At 43.8% G+C, this 19,838-nt stretch overlaps 1 long non-coding RNA gene across 1 annotated transcript in view; it reads left to right on the forward strand.

Moving 5' to 3' along the window:
• LOC138510921 (uncharacterized) overlaps window positions 1–19,838 on the forward strand; it is a 60,587-nt gene that overhangs the window by 21,158 nt on the left and 19,591 nt on the right. The window contains exon 2 of the long non-coding RNA XR_011280467.1: window positions 17,647–17,788. This is a non-coding gene — a long non-coding RNA (uncharacterized lncRNA). The remainder of the gene's footprint in view (window positions 1–17,646; window positions 17,789–19,838) is intronic.

A 19,838-nucleotide genomic window follows, 5' to 3' on the forward strand; every position in this document is an offset into this window, starting at 1 on the left:
GTACTCTGGATGACAATCCTTGTATAACACCCCCCTCTTAGAAACCCCCTGACCCCACTGAGCCAAGAAGTAGGTTTGTTTTGCAAATTAAAAGGTTTATTTGGACAATTCAACAATATATATCTATCACACTTTATAAATAAATTGATAACTGATATCACACTTCAGAATACGACTGTGATCAACAATGGATAATGTTACAGGGGTACACTGATTTGGTTACTTAGGAGTAGTGTAGAGGATGAGGTAGCTGAAAATGCTTGATGGTTTCAAGGAAATGCAAGGTGGAATAAAATGCAGTACAGAAATAACTTGTTATGATTTTAGCAAAAGGTAATATGATCACTTTTTCTTTTGACAATTCACTCCCCCCCTATGCAATACAAGAAATGGAAGGAGAGCACACAGTCTTCAAGAATCCCAACAAATCACACTTTATAATGCAATACACAGTTCCAGTTCCCCCAGCAAGCTTAGAGAAAACAGGGATGAGTTTTAAACACAGGCGAATTACTTTAATGTGGTTTGCAAGGAAGTGAAAAGGTGCTAAAATTGCTTTTAATTCCCTCTAGAGATTCAGGGTGAGTGAGAGATGCTTGTTGGTATTGGTTCAGGCTCACTTTAGCAATGCCCTATGAGTTATTACCAGGTTGCAAACGGATTTTAACAAAGAGAAGCAACAAGCTGCTGATTTCTACAGATGAAGAAATCTGGCCAAATCACAAATCGCGGTAAATTTTGCGAGTGCGTGTCTCGCGATTACGGGAAAAGTATAAGGATTAGGAAGCCTAGATTCTAAGCTTTCAGATGAAAGTTACATTTCGTTCCTAGCCCAAATGGTTCAAGAGATACGGACAATTTAATAAAGGTAGATTTTCGGATTTAAAGTAAAACTCAAAATGACAGGTGACAGCTTGCAGCTGCAGAATTGACAGGTGACAGTTGTGCAGCTTTAAAAATGACAGATGACACGATTTCTAGGAGGCAGTTCTACTTAGGTTAAAATAGTTTGGATTACATTATTTTAACTAAGAGATTGGTTCTGCACAGTTCTGCTAGGTACTCACAATATCAATTTGAAATAGGCCTCGTCACGGTCTGGTCAGGTTGGACGGGACTTCCGGCGGGTGGTTCTGAAGTCCCGGCTATCTGGGTCAGCTCTGTTCTCTGGGTCTGTCCAGCACCGGATCTGCTCACAACGGTCTGGTTTGTGGTTCTCTCGGGTTCCGGATACAGCACTGCTTTCTGGATACTGCTACAGGTTCTTGCAAAAATTCTTGGCAAAAATTCAAACAGCTTGCCCGGCTGTTGAATAGTTTGGTTGGTTTTGAGGCCTGCTGAAGAGGATTCAGCTGGTGGATTCAGGCCTCTCTGCTACAAATTCTGGAGTTAATTTCTGCTACAGGTTCTGGAGATTGATGGATTTGAAGTCTGGATCTCTGGATGTGAAGTCGTCGGTCAGCATGCTCCGCAGCAAATGGAATTGAATGTCTCTACCTGTCCCAGCAGTCTCTTTTTATGTGTTTTGAAAATGGTTGTGTGCCTGGGCCTAGCTAAGCCTGCCCCTCTCTACTTGTCATTGGCCCAATTCTCCCCTCTCCCATGATTGGGGGAAGGAAATGGATTGTCATCATGATGAGGTCTGTTTATGGGTCAGAGGATCCTCCCCTGGTCAATTTGCACACAAATCTATTTCTGACCCAAATACATATTTATCTATGTACCATTTTTCTAATATTATAGGTCCAGTTTACATATTTTCTGTAGCACCAAACCATCCGATCCCTGTCTTTGTACGATGTCGTGTCCACTGATGACAGAATTCTCCCCTTTTCATCCAGATAACGACCTCTAAACCTTTTCAGATTTTACACAAATGTGCACCAGGGAGATGGGTTTCAGATGATAAAGTGTCATATTTTTAACATGCATACATTTGGAGTGAGACCCTATTTTCCGCTAGCAACCCCCCAGAATACACCACAGGGTCCTAACACCTCTTAAAACGTGCACAGAAAAATCACAACAATAATGATATTACTTATATCATTCTGACAAGTCCGCACTATGAGTTATCTATTTTTTTAAAAGTATGCTCTGGTCAAAAAGGGGTGTGGCTTCCCACATCACATGGTGGAATAACTGGTTTATCCACTTCCCCCAAGCCAGCTTGTTCACAGAGGCATAGCTTCCCCCCAATTTCTCCCAAGAGGAAGCTATTTTACGATGCCCCCAATATAACATTTGCCTGAGTCAAGGACAGGTTCTTGTTCAACTTTCTGCAGTCCCCAGGTCCCCTCCCTTAATTCAATCAGAGAGGTGTCAACTCCTTTTGGCAAGGGGCAGCAGGATGCCGCTAGGCCTGGGAAGAGTGGTTGAGCAGGTTTCAACTCCTGTCGGGGGTAGTTGTCAGGCAGAATCCAGTTTCATTAAGCCAGGTTTCAGCTAAATGTCACTTTTTGTTCCCAGTTTAAATCAAACTTACAACTTTTTACATATACATTAAATAATTACTTCCTTCAAGTCATTTCAGAATATAGTTTTACATTGTGTCCACCTCTGAGCAAGTCTTTCCTTGGCCTGGTTTTGTTTCATTTGTTCAGTTTTACACAAAAGTCTGGTGGTTTTAAAACGCCGGCTTTCTGATAGTGGTGATTACCGGCATTGCAACCATTTTTGGGATTAAGAAAATGAATTCCCCACAGTTCTGAGTTGCCTTTTGGCAATCAGCATTGCCATTCCCAATGGTTTCAGGCTACTGTGTGTGTAGCCCAATGGTGGTTTTAGGCAGTGCCCTCCTGTGCTCACAACATAGGCAAAAATGGGTGGCAGCCTATTCTTCATGTTTTCCCTGTGCACTCTCTGGGGAGTTCTGGCCATCATGATGTTTTCCATGCCAGTACTGCACAGTTTTATGGTATGGCTTGGATGCATGGGTAAAAACATCCCACAGTGAGTCATTATGCCTCTGGGTCATTGGTTGTGTGTTATACATTTTATAAAGTAAAAGGGTGGTTGGCTGGGGGTAGAAAGTGAGGTTAGGGTGGATGTGAGTAGAGAGAGTATGGTAGGGTGGCTGGGGGTAGAGAGAATGGGGGTTTGGTGGGTGGGGTAGAAAGAGTGGGGGGGGCTGGTGTGGGTGTGCAGTTAGAGAGAGTGGGGGTTGGTTGGGTGGGTGGGAGTCGAGGTAAAGGTAGGGTGGGCATGCAAAGAGAGTTGGGGTGTTTGTGGGTCAAGAGAGTGGGGTTAGGGAGGGTGATGGTAGACAGAGTGGGGGTAGGTTGGGTGGGGTTAAAGTGATTGGGGTGATGTTGGGGTAGAGTAAATAGGTGTTTGGTGGATGGATGGGGATAGGGTGAAGGGGGTTTTGGCTGACTGTATAGAGAGGGTGGGTATGTAGAGAGTGTGGGGTGGTGGGATTAGGTAGAGAGATGGGGGTTGGGTGTGAGGGAGGTTGGGGGTAGAAAGAGTGGAGGTAAAATGGGTAGGTGAATGTAGGATGTGTGTGGGTATGTAGAGGGAGTGGGGCACGTAGAGAGAAGGGGGGCCGGATTAGTGTGGGTAGGGATCATGAGGGGTGGGTGGAGTTAGAGAGAGTGGGGGATTGGTGGGGGAGCAGGTGGGTGTAGAGAGAGTGGGGGTGGGTGGTGGTAGTTGGCTCAGGGCAGAATACATGAAGAACAAAGGAGCCTCAGGAGAACCTGCCAAAAAAAGCCCAACATTAGCCCAAACAAAACCCAACCAGCAAAAGTAAGGTGTCACAACCTAGCATGGAGAGGGTATCAACAAACCCTCCTGAACCACAGAAACCGAAATGTGTATGACCCCTCTTGATGGGGGGATGTGGGCAGAGAGAGCTGGGAGGGGATGACTGGGAATCTCGAAAGGACTAAAAATCAGATCTGTCATCAAAAGTAGCCCAAACATAGCCTAAGTGTACATAAAATAGCCCAACATAGCTCTATAACCGACCCTTACAAATCACTATGCGGCTGGTAAATGGAAAGACCGGCACCTGACTTGCCTCTTACAAAGCTGCTGATTGGAGCAAATACTTTTGGGGAACTCCTCATTGGGTAGTACGGTGGAGCAGGCTGGAAAAAGAAACTTTAGTGTATTGCAAACACAGTGAGATTTAACTGCTTTTCTGTAGCACTTCTGTTCAAAGAATGGTTTAACACTGTGTTAGTTCAGGCTGTAAATCACCAACAATCCAACTTGTAATACAATGTACTGTACTAGCTGTAAACATTTTGTTGAGTTGGTAAAATGCATTGGTTTGTTTTCCTGAACAATGAGTAATTTCTGCAGAGAAAGATGCCCTAAAGACGCTATCCTAAAATGGTACTCATTTGGAACATGAAGATTTTCCATTTTCTGAATTACCTTTATGTTATAGTAAATATTTAACATAGGAAAATGCATGCTTTGCCGTACTCTTTCAGTCTGAAATGATGCTGACTTCAAGTTGACACGGGTTTCAACCCAGACCAAAACCAGCCTCCACCCTTGTGACACCCTTGTGGCAAATTTCCAGGGGACCCTTAAAAAATAACAGAAAATTCCAATAGCTTGAGGTTTGTAGTGTGATTAGAGATTAGCATATGTTGGCCTAAGCCTGTTCATTTTAATATTGAGATGCAAAAGTAAATTGTTCCATTGAAAATGAACCCTTGAACTTTGCCTGGTGATAAAGCCAGCCATCAGAAAAGTATGTTGTAACTAATTACACATCCTTACTTTCCCAAGCTATGAAGGAAAAAACTATGATATTGTCAAAGATTGGGAATTGGGTCTCACTGAATACTCACAACATGTTACATACCCTAATAAAATATGCAAAGATCAGTCATGAACAATTAATTGAGGACATTGACATCTTGACAGAGGAACTAACTAAAGAGCATGACCAGGATAAGGTCAAGTCTTTTATGAGCAACCTAAGTGAAAAACTATCCAACTACCAGGATGAAATACGATGGAGAAAACTTAGAAAATTCCAGAAGGACTGTGAGGAATATACGAGTAGCAGAATTTACACTTTTTCTAAAAGAATATGACTCTCTATAAGACATCAACTCAAGTAGCGCCTGATGCTGCTAAGGATATCTCATTTCCTGAAACCTCTGATATCAGCTCAGCTGAAGAAGAAAGCCCATCAGGATCCCCACACAGTCATCGTAAACAGGATTTGTTAGACAAGATGAGAATGATTTACAACGAAATAGAAAAGCAAAAAGACCCTCAAAAAGAAATCCGGCACCAGACGCTGCAGGCAGAGGAAGAAACCAGAACAGGGACAGAGGAAGAAGACACCAAACTCGGGGGAGATACCAGATTCAGATGCTAACACAATTGAAGAAACAACTATAATGGATATTACAAAGGCAAATACAGTCATGAATTTAACTGACACACCCCTTGAAGATCTAACAAATAAACTACTGGAATTAGGACTTTCTTTTGTTCCCGTCCACAATTTAGACTTATCGGATACTTTAATCAATGTTGTCAAATTGCGTCTCCATAAATATGATGTTTTCTATTCTGATAATATCATCCCGTCTCCCATACCGGATGCACAAAATGTGAGCATAAGAGAGACTGAAGCACAGAAATGCCTCACAGCATTAAACAAAGAAATTTGACATAGAATTTTCTGGAATTTTTTAATTTGGATTATGAATTCTTTTGTCATCAGTGTCATTTCAAACCCAAATATTACTTCAATACCCCCTTGATTGAAGATCAAGCAATTTCACAATTATCAAATACCATTAAATCGGGCTTGCAAAAAATTAATTGGCTTACACTGTCCAGATCCAACCTGTTTAACTCAGATCTGAATCTTTTTATAGACCTCAAAATGAACCAAAATTAGATAATCAAATCTTCTGATGAAGAGGGGAATGTAATTCTTTCTGGGGGAAATGACTGTGTAAGTGAAGAACATAAACATCTCAAAGACAGGAATTGTTACAAAAAGCTATTAAAAGACCCTACTAATGAATTCTATATTTCCCTCAAGCAACTGTTGGATAAATAGTATGGATGTGGCATTCTTGATAAAGAAGAATAAGAATATTTATCTGTTAGATACCCCAAAATAGCCACCTATTACCTAAGGTACATAAACATGCATTTTCTCCTCCAGGTAGGCCAATTTAATTATATTGGTTCTTTAACTGAACCCATGTCTAATTTGATTGACTTTTTCTAACTCCCTTTTGTCACCAGTCTTCCATCCTATGGTAAGGACACAGGAGATGTTCTGAATAGATTATTTAACATACCTTGGGAAAGTGATTTCATTTTGCTGACTTTTGACGTTGCATCCTTGTACACTGTAATTCAACATGAGGACAGCATCAGAGTAGCATTGACTATTAGACCTCGTGGGTTAGAGACACCAATTGTTGCTCTTCTGGGACTGGAAATAGAAGAAGGACTTTCATGACAACCCTACCTGTGCTAGCTAGACAGAGCAGCCTCCTTGCATAGGAAAACCTGACTTCCTACCAGTGTGATCGCTTTTAGGGCAATGAAGGGCGAAAAATGCGTTATAGTGTCTATAACTCTGTGTAATACATTGAGAAATGCAAACCCTTCAAATGTTATATGTTATATGTTGTGCAGGCTAATAATCCTGGATTAATCGTAAAGCAGCCCGCTCCTATGTATAAGTCAATAAAACTGTATTTTCCCCTAAATGTGGTAGGTTCTTGTGCAGCGGCAGTGACAGTGCAGTCATTTCCGATCTGCTGAGAGAAATAGAGACGAAAACCAAAGGAACATTCCAAGGCCTTGCTGCTGTGTATGAGCAGAGTAAGGACAAAGCAGGGAGCTCCGGGGTGAGCAGCAAGGACATATCCAAGTCAAGGCATCGCTGCTGTGTATGAGCAGAGTAAGGACAAAGCATGTAGCTTTGGGGTGAGCAGCAGGGACAAATCCAAGTCAAGGCATCGCCGCTGTGTATGAGCAGGGTAAGGACACAGCATGGAGCTCTGGGCTGAGTAGCAGGGACACATCCAAGTCAAGGCATCGCTGCTGTGTATGAGCAGAGTAAGGACAAAGCATGGAGCTCCGGCGTGAGCAGCTAGGACATATCCAAGTCAAGGCCTCGCTGCTGTGCATGAGCCGGGTGAGGACACAGCATGGAGCTCCGAGGTGAGCAGCAGGGACACATCCACGTCATGGCATCGCTGCTGTGCATGAGCCGGGTAAGGACACAGCATGGAGCTCCGGCGTGAGCAGCAGGTACACATGCAAGTCAAGGCATCGCTGCTGTGTATGAGCAGAGTAAGGACAAAGCATGGAGCTCCGGCGTGAGCAGCTGGGACATATCCAAGTCAAGGCATCGTTGCTGTGCATGAGCCGGGTAAGGACACAGCATGGAGCTCCGGGGTGAGCAGCAGGGACACATCCAAGTCATGGCATCGCTGCTGTGCATGAGCCGGGTAAGGACACAGCATGGAGCTCCGGGGTGAGCAGCAGGGACACATGCAAGTCAAACAAGGAATGAAAAACATGTGAACCTCAGCTAAAGGCACTATTTTTCCAGTCTAGCAAACACACACACAATTTGTGAAAAACAAACCATATGACAAAATGTTGCAACTTCCATTAAAACCCACATCAATAATTTATCCCCAAAGATCAATCGAAACGCAAAGAAACTGGCTCTCCCTGCCTTTTTTGATGTTTTTTAGACCTGTGTTTAGGATCCACACTCACTCAAGCTAAACCTTAAAGGTCAATTTAGTCTGCCACACCTCTGCCAAGACTCAAATTTCCTCAGAATTACTAGTACCCAAAAGGAACCTACTATTTCCCCATACTTTTCCCCATGGTCTCGGGAGGGTAGCTCAGGAGTAACGTTCTCGCCTTGGAAGCAAGTTAATGTGGAACAACACTGGTTCGATCCCCGGGTCTGCGCTGAGAAACCTCTGGGTATTAAGCACGTTATAAATAACATATCATATCATACTCTGAACAGATGTCACATACTCTAGAACAGGGGTCTACAACCTCTGCCTCTCCAGATGTTTCGGACAACAATTCCCATGATATATGGCTTTGGCTGTTAGTCAGATATGATGGGAGTTGTAACCCAGAACATCTGGAGAGCCAAAGGTTGCAGACCCCTTCTCTAGAAGCTAAATTGCTGCAATGATGTCCTGGAAGGCAAACAATGGGATGTATGCATACTTAAAAGGTGTATAATGTTTGAGAGTCACAACTTCCAAACATAGTAGATATCACAAGCAAGATAAATGAGGTAGGCCTGAATAATATACGGTTTGAAATACAGTATATAGGTACATGCCCGCACATGCAAGTTCCTGTCCTATAGTCTCCTTTAGTGCTTGAGAGACCCTCCTCCGCCCCCCCCCCATAAGGGTCATCTTAGCAGTGGACCTTGCTTAAACTACCATTGGCTGACACAGCACTAACACAAATAATTGACTGACCATCGAATATGAATTATGCACAAAACCCAGACTACTCCAAACGTGGGTGCAGAGTTGAGAGTCAAAGCTGCATCAGGTCTGTGGACTGTAACATTGCACCTATGCAGGACCATAAAGAAAAGGGTAGCAATGTTGTCAAATGATATACCTGCTAGGTAGCTAGTGAGACATGGTGAAAATTGAGAGTGGATGTTTAATGCAACAATTTCCATGAACATGGTGGAACGCAGGAGAAAGAAAGGGAAGCATACTGGAGTTCAAGGCTGTGATGATCAAATGCAATGGAAAGTGTGTATTGTGTTCATGTGAGCATGTGCACGTGAGAAGTGAAGGACCTAGGACTATGAGAAGTATATACTATGGTTCCTTGCACATGTTTCCTATCAAGCCAGCACAATTTTCCTAGGAACCTCCACATTTCCGACTCCAGCCGAAGTCTTCGCTGGCTCTCAGTCTCCCAAAGAGTCTCCCTAAAAGCACTCGTGCTCACTCACAAAAGCCTCACCAATCAAGCCCCTAGCTACCTAGCCTGTAGATTTGCTCTACACACTGCTGCAAGACCACTCAGAAGTGCCCAATCTAACTGTCTCTCTGTCCCACGCTTCAACTTGCAAAGATCTGGTGGGCGCAGCTTCCCAGTCCTAGCAGCCAAGCTGTGGAATTCGCTCCCAATCCACTCAGAGCAGAAACTTCCTTCCCGGCATTCAAGCGCAAAGCGTCAGCTTGGCTGACTGCCCAAGACTTGCCATGATCCCTATCTCATAGCGCCCAGGGTCACTACAACAGCATCACTGACTCACTGCTACCACCTGCTCTTACACATTGTATATTTCCTGTATAATTGGCCATTATGTATATCATATCCATCTGCTTTATGTTACCATGTCTGTAATTACGTGTTGATCATTTTGTATATATGTATACTCTATTCAAATGCTCCATTTTACCATGCCTGTAACTAAATGATGCGCCTGGTTGCCCTCGGGCCTGGTGCGCTATACAAATAAATAAAATACAAATATCAAGCTGTCACATTTCCTATATGTATAGGGGCATGGGTTAGATGCCTATGGTCTTAAAACATGGAAACGTCTCTTCTGTCCTGGTCCTATCTTGCAGGGCCAACTTCTATTTTACATTATATCTTTTCTAATCAATCGATTTACATTATATCTTCTCTGGTCACTGAAGTCCTCAAATGTTTTTAGTTTTGGGGAATGGTGGAACTTGGAATAATCTTTGCTGAATATATTAGGTCACTTTGGTTGGTGGGTACATACAGCATTGACCTTGGTCATGTACACAGATTTGTACTTTCAATAATATATGATTGGGTTGAGAGCAGAATAGAAACTGCTTGTGTATTTGTAGAAGCCCTGTAAAGATGGATGAGGACCTTAATATCCACGAGCAGCATCCAACCAGAGCTGGATCCTTTAGCCGATGAGTGACGCTGCTTGTCCACTTGAGGTCTGTGTGTGTGTGAAATTCAAGCACAAAGCCTGGCTAATTAGTAGGCTCAGGGTGACGGTTCTCCCCATCAATAGAGCCTTTAAACAGATCTGCATGGCGGACGCCTTGTGCCCTGAAACCATGATAGGTAGCGCCTGAAGCCATGATATCCGAGATCTTATAGTGAAATCTTTGCCGCTAGTTGCTCCCCACTTGTTGTGGGTACTAATAGTAATAATACCTTCAGTGGCGGGACATACCGTGATGGTGAGAGCCCACCAGTGTCATGGCCACAATGAGTCAGGCCGTTGCACACACAAGCTGGGAGCCAGGGGAGAAGCACTGCACTTAGGCCAGCAAAATGCATATCTGGTTGATGGGTCGGGCAGGTCAGACACATTGGGAGGCGTTGCACTGAACACTTACGGGACACCACGACATTTCAAAAGCTCATAAAATATGAGATGATATGTTATTTACAACGTGCTTAATACCCAGAGGTTTCTAAGCGTGGACCCCGGAATTGAACCTGGGTTGGTACGTGTCGTCTTGCTTCCAAGGTGAGCCCGTTGTGCCTGAGCTACCCTCCCAAGAGCGTGCTCCAGAGCCTATCTAAGGCAACCAACACCCATCGGCACGCCTTGTCAGTTATTCCAGGAACCCTGCCTGGAAAGATGCAAGAACACTTACCTGCATCCTGTTTGGCGCAGGGCTGAGCTCTGTGGGTCTTCTGTGCTCAAGACGACCATCGCGTTTTCCACAGCGGTACCTATGAAAACAAGAAAGAAAAAGATTAGACCAACTCGTTTACGAATCCTGTGTCATGCTCAGCACTCGCAGCCCTCACACTAGTCTCTGGGCCACTTACCATAAACTGTTCTGGACAAACAACTCTTCACTCCACGGATTCGCCTCCCTGGGGCTCACCTCGTACATTGCTCCAATCTAAGAGAAAACTAAAAGGAAAAGGATTAGTCCACCGCATTACGTCTATGCCTGGTGCCGTCATGCAGGCTTTGAAGGACACAAAAAGAAAGGAAAGACATTTTTTATTAAGGAGAAACCAAGTTTACTTCTATTGCAACCACCTCTTAGGTGGCTGCTGACCCCCTGGATGTTTTTCATTTTGAAGACTGGGAGTTGAAGAAACCGTCAGCCTTCTCGAAGGGTGATCAAGAGACGCAGTTGCAGGTCAGAGCACACTTTAGCATGGGCATCACCAGAAACATTGCAGGAAGGAACAGACAGAATTGGGCACCTCCATCAACGACCACCCCTTCAAAAAAGACAAGTGAGAAGCACTCCAAACAAAAAATACCCTCCACCCATTAGCCGTTCTTTTAACATAACTAGTTAGAAGCTATAGGGGAGGATGGGTACCAGCAACTTGTGGTTCGCATCCATGACATGATGCCCCTGGTTTTTAGTAAATGCCGACTGCAAGACCAATCGTGTCCAGCTTTTGAGCACTGTACACCAGGAGTGCAGGAATCACGGCACGACTTGCATGGACATGAGAGCACAGTCCACAGCCCAGAACCGTAGTGCTCATTTGAACTACCAGAGACTAAGCAACAGCGAGTAGTTATCTGGAAAGTCTCCGGCATATACACGCACTTGAAACCATCTCAGATGATTTTCGTTCTACCCATATACCGTGGCGAGACTGCAGTAAAGACTTGCCTCTTCTTGCTGGCCTTTTAAAGTTTGGGACCTATTGGATATCCTTCCTGACCCACACGAGTACCTCCATAGTATCAGTTCAGAGGAAGACTAGCCCTGAAGAAGACGATCAGTTCGTCGAAACTAGCAAGCACCCAGTAACAAGAGTTTTCTCGCCTAAGCACATTAATTAATGTCGTATCTGGTTTAGCTATTGTTTTCATCGGCACGCAGCACTTCTAGTGCCCTTAAGTATTCCACTACCGGGTCAAGCACTTGCTGTTGCATGTTCATGATACTCCCACATACTCCCACAGAAGGGAGAAATGGGCGGCACATGCATGCCTGGTTCATACAGCATCATACTGTAAGAAACGAGGTAGCAGACCTGTAGGATCCTGTGTCCCAGCATACTGCTCACTGCGTGGATGTGCTCTTAAGCATCCATGTGCTTTTATGTATTTTATGTATTGAATCCATGTATTTGTATGACGGTTATGCATGCATGTTATTCTAGTATCTCCACGTTTTCATGAGGAGAATTTTGACTTCTCTGGTGTGGAAATAATTAGTCACGTGTGTATTGTGTAAACATTTATGTATTTTTACATGCACTTTATTAAATGTTAAATATTAAATATACATACTTTCTGTCTCACATATGATATGATGTATATGTAGATCAGGCTGGTCACCGATAGGGAATGTGGTATTATTTACACCTAGCTTTATGCCAATTTATGATTTATATCCAATTTTCTAAAGAATCACCCATACAGAATTTATGTGGTTTATCACAATGCCCCTGGAAGTCAGAATACCAAGTAGGACGTTACACCCAACTTTGATAAAGTCCCACTCGACTCTTAACTGCAATTAATTTGGGAAAATGGCCTTTATTACCCATGACAGCCCACAAGCGAAGGCATTCTTACCTTAGTATTCCACCTAGTGCAACACTGTAGGAGACCATCCTAAGAGACCTCTACATTTGGAGTTACTGTCTGAATGTTTTCTTATTTAGAAGGTCTAATGCAGTTACTCCAGCGGTCCACTCAGGCTTGGCTTCTCGTTATCAAAATATGAAATTATTTGAGTAAAGGGATGAGCAGGGCATGGGTTGCCTGTCAGGATAAACTACTAGAAATGGTAGGACCCTTAGTTAAACTCCAGGATTTAAAGGGCAATTACATTTTCGACTACCAAGAGGGACCGTCAGATTTCTGTTTGTGGAGGAACATTACAGAGAAGTGGTCCATTGTGTCTCTAGATTTTCCTCCTTGGATAGAGCACAGAATACCGATGAAACAGGGGCCCAGAACCAGCATAGCCCTCTCTCAATAACAGAGATAACACAGAGGGGATTGTGGTATGCAAAATGCAGGGCAACCCAGCCTTTTTAGCAATGTAAAGCTGGGGGAAAAACAAGATCAACAGCCAAGCTCTCAGTCAAGGTTTTCTCCAACATTTCAACAGGAAACAGCAGTTTATATAGTCATTCTGATGTCGTTGTGATCACTTAGTTATCAAAACCTATTGCTCCTGGTCATTGGTTCCCTCTGATAAGCTTTATATATAATTCTATATGTTCCAAAATAATGATTGCATAACTCCTTCTCTAAGATCCCACCCAAAAAATATCCCATAAAAATGTGCTACGTCATCATGCCTGAATATTATTTGTGTAGGCTCTAAATTACTTCTGCAGTGAAAAGGACATATGCTTATCAGTTAACATGCAGTGACACTGGCCTTGAACTGCCGTGGTATAACGAATTATGGATGCGAATCGGGGGAGAAGACCAGGCATGTTGCTTGCAGTTCTTAATGAAATAAAATACCCCATGTTATCTCTGCCATGATGTCTCAGAGTTTGAAAGAGTTATTCCTCGCTCAATTGCCAAGTCCTGTCTTGCCCCAATATATACCCCATCCTGCCTTGACACATTATGAATAACTATTGTTATGATTCATGCTGCTTTGACCATGTTTAATGTTTTCGTCGTTTGGCAGACAACTATGCACATTTAGCTAACTCAATACTCTCTCCCTATACCTACCAGGGTAATTTATAATACACCCTGGTAGTTTCTATGTTGTAGACACAATATGTATCCTGCAAGGATTGTTTTATTTCCCTAAGTGTCCCCTAACAATCCACCTTGTTATCTGATGAACATGTTGTTCTTTTGTATTTTATGTATATATGATGAATGTTATGTTTTATGTCTTTCTTCATTTTTTTTCAATTGCTTTATTTAGTTTTTTGTTTAAAATTTTTTGTGTAACTATAAACTGTGCTCTTAATAAATAAATGTATTGCCAGTACCCCTTAGACTTCTTCTCTGGTTTACCCTTAGTGACTGTTTTTGCTAGCACTATCCTTAAACTCATTATGGAGATTTCATTTAAATGTTTGACAACATTTAGGACTGTCCACAGCATGAGTACCCTTCTGTTGGTTCTGTTTTAGCATTATTTTCTGCCCCAACTCACGCTTGCACATAGGGGCACCCCTATTGTTTGTTACATAATATTTTCGTCACAGCATATATTTGTGATTTCGCTGCATCCGTGCGTTTGTGTTACGCCTAGCCGAGTGCAGAGACATTCATCTGCCAGCTACCAAGATATTTTGCAGGCAACTCCTTGTTCCACGGACTTGTAAACCATCTACTGTGTTATTATAACTACTTGACCTAAATGGTTGAACGGCCACTGCCAGAGACACTGATATCTTATTTCTTTATGAACACCCCCCTTTAAAGTTCTCTTGGCCATGAACATTCCTTTGACACAGCCATCGTCCAGCACTACAGATTTTCTTGAATTAACTATTTTTATTTCAATAGCATGCTTGCTGTGAGGCACTCTTAAAGCTACAGGCCCTTATTCTCTACTGTGCTTGTCACGTTCTATCCTTGCAGGACACCTTCACTTCACAATCTACCAATTTCCTGATGCATGCCTGTCATATGTCATCCCTTCCTATGTTTATGCAGCATACTTTATCTACTGGCAGTCTACTATTGTACTTGTGTTGTGAGTCCCTTACTTCTCTACACACCTTCATGTCACCTAATCTACTCTATTTTAAAGCACGCTACTTCTGCATGCTAATGCCTTCATGCTAGGCCCTATCTGGCACCTAATTGTTTAGCGCCAACAATCTTAATCTTTATTACAGCTGCATTTTCAGGAGACTTCAAAGTGCAGTTTGAAATGTGCCCATTCTCACCTTATATCTTGTTTTTTTTTCTCTCTATTGAAGGCAGGGGAAGGGACAGCTTGCAATAACTAGCCCACTACACCATGAATAAAATATTTCATCGCACAATTTTCGCTAGGGCTGACCGAAGCAGGGCCTAGTTGGCCGGTTGGTTGAACACAAAAATCCACTGGTTTTCACGGCCCCTCCAGGAGTGGTAATGGCACAATGTTGCCCCTGAAAAAAAGCAAGGATTCTTTCCCTAAAGAGGCCAATTCAATAGAGACAGATAATCCAAATGCAGACTCAGCTCAAGATGTTTCAGGGGTAAGATACCTTTACATTCTTACCATCGAAATGGCAGGGGTTGAATACAACATTCCATAAACAATTGAAGGAAGATTTCCCAAAAGCCTTGGGTCTTAGAAAGAATAAAGGGTTTTTACATAGAACTTTCCACTCCACTAATCCAGAACAAACTCCTCAACTGAATTTGAGTTTCAAACAAGGTCATGTGGTAGATCAAAGCCTGTTGCAAAAAGTGGCAATAGAGCATACGTCTTCTCATCCCTTACAGTCCTCCAGCAATACACTTTTGACAAATAAGAAAGACCAGCGGTTTTGGTCTAGTCTTAAACTGTGTGATTGGTCTTCAAGGATGCATGTTCTTTGCTTCCCATGCAAACTCCAGAGAAGCAGTCTCTCCACTTCCAGAAGACCAAGGGCATCTTTCAGTATACATTCCTCTCGTTTTGTCTTTCTTCACTGGGGAAAATCACAAAGAGGCTCTCATCAGTTGTAGGACCCTTAGTCGACAGTGGATTGTATAGCAACATAGCTGGGTGACATATTATTAATGTCATACTCCAGTTAACATCATGCATTTTTTCAAACTTATTTCTACTGTAAACACAAGTACAGGGGATATCAGTCATCCTCAACTCTTTGTTTTGGCCAGTTTGGGCTTAGCACCCTATAACTTTGGAAATGGAGTCAAATGTTCAAAGCCCCTTCCATCTTCTCCACATGTATGAACCAACCCAGAGGGTCTTTCCATAATTATTAGAGGAAGCTCAGCATATGGTATGAAGAACTTTAGGTCTAGAGATCGCTCCCCCCACCCACCCAAGAATTGTGCAAGTGGCTTTAGCATTGCTTCAGGAATCTTGGGCACTGGGAACAAGAAACGTATATATTTATTGTGAAATGTATTGGTTTTATGATGAGCGTAAAAAGTTGTGGATCGATCTAGGGCAATGTAGTGAACAATAATTTCCTCAGTGAATTTGCCATGTTGTCCTCATATCATTGCAAGGATGTCCAGTGTGTGTCATATCATTCAGTCAGAGTGTTCAGATCCACCACCTCAGCTCAACATGAGCCTGTAGAAGGCCAGGCTAGGGGTGTACACCCATTAGTTTGTAGAATATTCAGTGGAATTGGTTTCAAATGTCCACCTAAGGTATGTATTCTGTTTTAGGAAATGTGAACCCAGTTATCTCCATTTCAAGCATTGAATGATTATCAGAATGTATTATTACCTGCATTGTCAGCCACAGTTGCCATTCTTTTCTGTTTGATATTACAATCAATGAATTTCTGATGTACGAGTTTTAGATTTGCAGAGTGGTTCTTCTCCTACTGGAGTATATTTTGTTATTTTGCAATGTACACAGGTCAATTCGAGTATGTAGAATAGCCATTCTTTACACAAGATCTTGGATTATGAGCTGAACGCTACTTTAAATCCTATGAGACTCACCGCAGAAATGACCAGCCCACCAGCAGGGTGAATCGTGCTGAGAGAATTTATATACACATCACCTCCCTTACTGCAGGCCTCTTTTAGTCTATTACGTACAACAGTGAATTGAGCCCAGAGTAAAACTCATGGATTTAGGCCGCTGTCTCAGACCTCATGATCCCGATCTGCATTTTCACAAATCCAAATTGGGACAAGGAACCCCATTGCTATTTACAGTGACGTCAATTCACCAAAATGCTAGGGGTAGCGAAAGTGACAGCACACACCCTATGTCATCACAGCAATTGGTGCCATATAACATTTGACCCATCACAGGAAATAACACTATATGTAGTGACTCGCAGATTATAAAATTGACCAAAAGCTTAAGATTCATAAAATAACAAATGGGCCCTCAAGCAGGCACAGGACTACTTTAACTACTAACCATGTTTAAAATCGGGTACTGCTTTAATACGCCACAGATGAGGCCACGGTATGACAGGAGTACATCTAGTAGAACCAACATAGACTAGGGGTACTGCCATATATATGCCACTATAGCCCTGTATAGACTCTTACTGCCATTTTATATCAGTTTTAGCTGCACCTGTCAAACACATTAATTATATAAGTGAAGCCGCACATTCCCAGGTGCTGCCATAATACAGCATGCCAAGTACAACATCCCATAAGCAGACACCGACATGGTGCGCCTGTTATAACCTTACATGCGAGGTGTAGTCATGATAAGTATGGTACACCTTACAATTCCAGTTACTTTCATCATGTGCAAAGTGGAGCCTCAATTGCCCCAGTAATCCCACCCAATTTCCGTTAATGTGTCAGACATCTGGTAAAGTGACGATATGCAAAGGACATAATCACATTTCTCTAACTAGTGCCATCATATGCAAAGTCCAGCATTATATGTCCCTGCAATGTTGTTCTATGCCAGTGAAGGCCTTTCGTGCATGTTCTAAGGGGCCATAAATAATGTACAGCTTCACATGTGTGATCGCTGCCATCATTTGCCAAAAAGCCTTCAATGCCCCAGTAATGTCACCCAGTGCACCTAATTTATTCATTTATTTATTTGTGTTTTTCAGTAAGGCGCTACATGCCCCCGGGGCCTCAGAGTGCAGCAAGTAAGAGGAGAGCAGAGCAACGAAGTGAATCAATCAGCAAGATTATAAATTAGTCGATGCAATCAAAAAGAAGTTTTTTTAATCATCCCTTAAGGTCTTGCAGGTACGGTGTACGTCACAGCATGCACTGTTCAGCCTTGTGTGTCTAATTTCTGCCATGATATGCCGAACCCAGCTTCAAAGGCTCCAATAATACAATTCAATGGCCCTCATTAGGACTCTGGCGGAAAACCATGGTGCTATTAGCACCATGGTCGATGCCGGAGTCCGCCATGGCGGAATGGGGAATTACCACCCCATTCCAAGGTTGGCAGGGCGGTAATTCCCCATGTCACCATGGCCCTTCCCCATTCCCATTTTTGCCCCATAGGGCATAATGGGAATGGGGAAGGCGGTAAGTACGGTACCGCAAATTGCGGTACCATACTTACCTCGAGAGTCCCTTTGCGGGCCCCTACTTTCACGGCTGGTCTAGACCAGCCGTTAAGGTCGGGTCCCGCAAAGGGACCTCATAGTAAGGCGTTAAGGGTTTAACGGCGCCGACACCTTTTACGGCGCTGTTAAACCCTTAACGCCAGGGTCCTAATGAGGGCCAAATGTCTCTTAATGACTTATGTACCTGGTATGAGAAACCATGTGCAGAGTGTACTAATTGATTGATTGATTATTTATAATGCGCCTATACACAAGTGTTTCAAGGCACAACAAGAGAGAAGGGTGGGGGAAAGGGAGGACATAAACAAAAACGGTCCTTCTAGGCCTTGTGACATTCAAAATGTGTACGTTGAGGGTAGATGGGAGGGGGGGAGTGCCGCTAATGGGCGAAGGGGCCCATGTGAAATCGAGTGCCAGGGGAGGCAGGAGAACAGAGCTGGGGGAAAGTAGAATGGAGGGGAGGAAGATCCACAAGCTAAGTGTGGGCTAAGGGGCTGAAAGGGCTACAGTGGTGTAGGCCCAGCCAAGCAAGTGCAGGGTGGAGGGGCCTGGAGGAGCAAGTGCAGGTTGAGGGGAAGGGTGGTCCAGGGAGACCTAGCGCAGGGGTAGACTGGAATGGGATGGCCTGGTGCCCTGAAGACTCTGAAGGAACCAGCCAGCCAGTCAGGAAGAAGACAGGGATATTAGCAGGGGAGGGGGAGAGGGAAGGAAGAAGAGAAAAGGAAGGTCTTGTGAAGCTTCTGGAACTTAAGGAGATCCGGTTCAAGTCTGAGAGGGGCAGGGAGGCCATTCGAGAGGGAGGCACCTGTAGAGGAGAGAGCTCTACCCCCTACTCTCAGCTTGAAAAAGCGCCTGATCTGCCTAGAGGTAGAGCTAGACGACCGAAGGTCTCTAGCAGGGAAGTATTTGGGGAAAGAGAGTTGGATGTAGCAGGCTCCCAGGCCCCAGAAAGCCATGTGGATAATGCAGAGGGTCTCCAACCTCACGTGTGCAATTGCTGCACTCATACGTCTAGCACAGCCTCAAAAGTCCCAGTAATGCCATCCTATGTACTCATAGGACCTCATTACGACCCAGGCGGTACGGGGTTAACGGCGCCGTAAAAGGTGCTGGCGCTGTTTACCCCGTACCGCCTCATTACGAGGTCCCCTCGCGGGACCCAGGAAGTAACGGCTGGTCAAACCAGGCGTGCTTACCGGGTCCCGTGAGGGGAAGAGGGAGCAAACAACGGGCCAACTCGTAATGGCCCGTTGTTTGCTCCCTCTCCCATTCCCATTCAGCCCTATGGGGGCTGAAATGGGAATGGGGAAGGACCGGGTCCGGGTCCTTGGAGGGAGGAATTACCAGGCCTTCCGAACTCAGAATGGCCCGGTAATTCCTCATTCTGTGGACCCGGACCCAGACGCGATTTCGGCGGCAGCCATGCCGCCAATAGCGGCATGGCTACCACCGAGGTCGTAATGAGGCCCATGGCCTCATATGTACCCATATGAACTGGTCAGCCTTACATGTCTAATTTTTTGCCATTTTATGTGAAATGCAGCTTCACATGTTCCAGAAATGTGATTCAATACCAGTTAATTCCTCATATTCTCAGTATAATGAGGTACCATATGTAATGTTGAGCCTCATGTGTATGCTGTATTTACTTGCTTCCATAATATGCCAGCCAAATCAAGCCCAGAGAGTTTGTCCCTTGCGTCCCTTCTTCTCTTTGG

The sequence above is a fragment of the Ambystoma mexicanum genome, chromosome 6p (genome assembly GCF_040938575.1).
Source record: "Ambystoma mexicanum isolate Mex_15411 chromosome 6p, UKY_AmexF1_1, whole genome shotgun sequence".
Taxonomy (NCBI): Eukaryota; Metazoa; Chordata; class Amphibia; order Caudata; family Ambystomatidae; genus Ambystoma; species Ambystoma mexicanum.